We start from the raw sequence: 2,500 nt of genomic DNA, 5'->3' as shown, positions 1-2,500 counted from the left end.
AAAGTTTTGAGTTCGGAGGGTTTTGCACATGGCCAAGTTGGTCGGTGCACCGCGGCATAGCTAGATGGCTTGTGTGGAGTTTTGTGAAAAAATGAAATTCGTGGTTTTTGAGGTGTGAGGGTTGGAATGGCCTCCAAATGTCCCCAAATGAATACCATGAAATTCTTGGTGCACGAAAGTTTTGAGTTCGGAGGGTTTTGCACATGGCCAAGTTGGTCGGTGCACCGCGGCATAGCTAGATGGCTTGTGTGGAGTTTTGTGAAAAAATGAAATTCGTGGTTTTTGAGATGTGAGGGTTGGAATGGCCTCCAAATGTCCCCAAATGAATACCATGAAATTCTTGGTGCACGAAAGTTTTGAGTTCGGAGGGTTTTGCACATGGCCAAGTTGGTCGGTGCACCGCGGCATAGCTAGATGGCTTGTGTGGAGTTTTGTGAAAAAATGAAATTCGTGGTTTTTGAGATGTGAGGGTTGGAATGGCCTCCAAATGTCCCCAAATGAATACCATGAAATTCTTGGTGCACGAAAGTTTTGAGTTCGGAGGGTTTTGCACATGGCCAAGGTTGGCGGTGCACCGCGGCATAGCTAAATGGCTTGGTGGGGAGTTTTGTGAAAAAATGAAATTCGTGGTTTTTGAGATGTGAGGGTTGGAATGGCCTCCAAATGCCCCCAAATGAATACCATGAAATTCTTGGTGCACGAAAGTTTTGAGTTCGGAGGGTTTTGCACATGGCCAAGGTTGGCGGTGCACCACGGCATAGCTAGATGGCTTGGTGGGGAGATTTGTGAAAAAATGAAATTCGTGGTTTTTGAGATGTGAGGGTTGGAAAGGCCTCCAAATGCCCCCAAATGAGTACTGTAAAAGTGTTGGTGCACAAAAGTTTTGAATTGGATGCATTTTGCACTTGGCCAAGTTGGTCGGTGCACCGCGACTAGATAGGTTGGTGCCAAAATTTGTCAAATTTAAGACCTTGGCCAAACTGAATGAAATTTTGTGGGGAGGTTCCTGATATTGTTTAGTGGTGGACTGGAAAAAATGAGGTCGAAATTCGAAGTCTACATGTGCTTTTCTATTTTTCCCGATTTTACACATACCCGGTAAGTAAAAAAAATAAAAAAAATAGTTCCCCTTCGAGAAAAATTATGAAATTTGGTGAGCAAGGAGATACCATTATTCTACGAATTACTGCAAAAAATCGCATCAAAATTCGAAGTATAGCCCGAGATATGGACTTATGTCTGCTCAAAAAAAGTGTATCTACTTGTACAATTTTGCCTTTTGCATATTAACCTCTTATAGGGGGGGAGTGCTCCTTGAGCCGGCCAGCTCCACACTGGCAGGTTTTAAAGGGAGCTTGATGAGGCCTCCCCCCTCACGTGGTGCGTGCGTTAGCATGTTTATCATGGCACAACTAGCCTCTTCATAGTTGTTGAGCTTTATTAATACCAACACACGGTCGTCACTGATCGTTGGTTAGCTCGGCAGCTAGTCCCTCGGATATTGTGGAAAGTTATTTTCATGCCTAGCGATGCTTGACCCTGCGTCACTTGATGTTTCCATTTGCTTGCTTGCCCATGGTAGGTGGGGGGTGGACCGTCTTGTGGTGTGGTGTCTTGCGAACGTGAGGGTGTGTGAGTTGTAATCGAGATGCACTTGCTGGCTGGCTCCATGCCTTGCGTATCGAACGGTCAAGCATCATCTCTTCCATTTTCACCCGTTGCCTTGGGTGATATTGGTTGATCAGTCCCTGTGTTGCCTACCCACTAGACGGTACTTCTGTGGTTGCTTCGAATTCTATCTTTCCATCACGAAGAGGTGTTGGAGGATCCTAATGTCACGCACGTGTTCCATCTAGTGAAACATCTCAGTGATGCACGTGTTGTGGCTAGTTCTTTTGGATGCGGTGCATTATATGAACTCGGGTTTACTTTAGCGACCCAGTCAACATAATTCGGTTGTGTCCCTTGATTGAGACGTTGTCCTTGAACTTGTTGTGAACAATATCGTTCTTCCACAACCCGTCGTCTTGAGTGCGATGGAAGGCAAATAAGATGTGCTTTGGCATGTCATGCACGTACTCGATTGCGGGAAGTGTGAGAAAGTGTTGTTGACAACCCGTGGGAAATGGAATGTGGCAAATCGTGATGAGCTCTTCGTGGATCTGCGAAGAAGACGACCTTTGGGCCTGTTGGAAACGAGGGAGGCGATGTTGAACTGCGAAGAAGATGGACTTTTGGGTTGTTTGAATCAATGGGAGGCCACGCGAGAACTCCGAATACTATGGACTCTTGGGTTGTTGGAAGCAACGGGAGGCCCCGCTAGAACTCCGAATACTACGGACTCTTGGGTTGTTGGAAGCAAGGGGAGGCCCCGCTAGAACTCCGAATACTATGGACTCTTGGGTTGTTGGAAGCAAGGGGAGGTCCCGCTAGAACTCCGAATACTACGGACTCTTGGGTTGTTGGAAGCAAGGGGAGGCCCCGCTAGAACTCCGAATAC

Source organism: Vigna unguiculata, unplaced genomic scaffold (assembly GCF_037176805.1).
Source record: "Vigna unguiculata cultivar grain cowpea cultivar isolate G323 ecotype 2 unplaced genomic scaffold, ASM3717680v1 ptg000029l_ERROPOS232281, whole genome shotgun sequence".
In the NCBI taxonomy this organism is placed as follows: Eukaryota; Viridiplantae; Streptophyta; class Magnoliopsida; order Fabales; family Fabaceae; genus Vigna; species Vigna unguiculata.
This window is presented reverse-complemented; position numbering follows the sequence as displayed.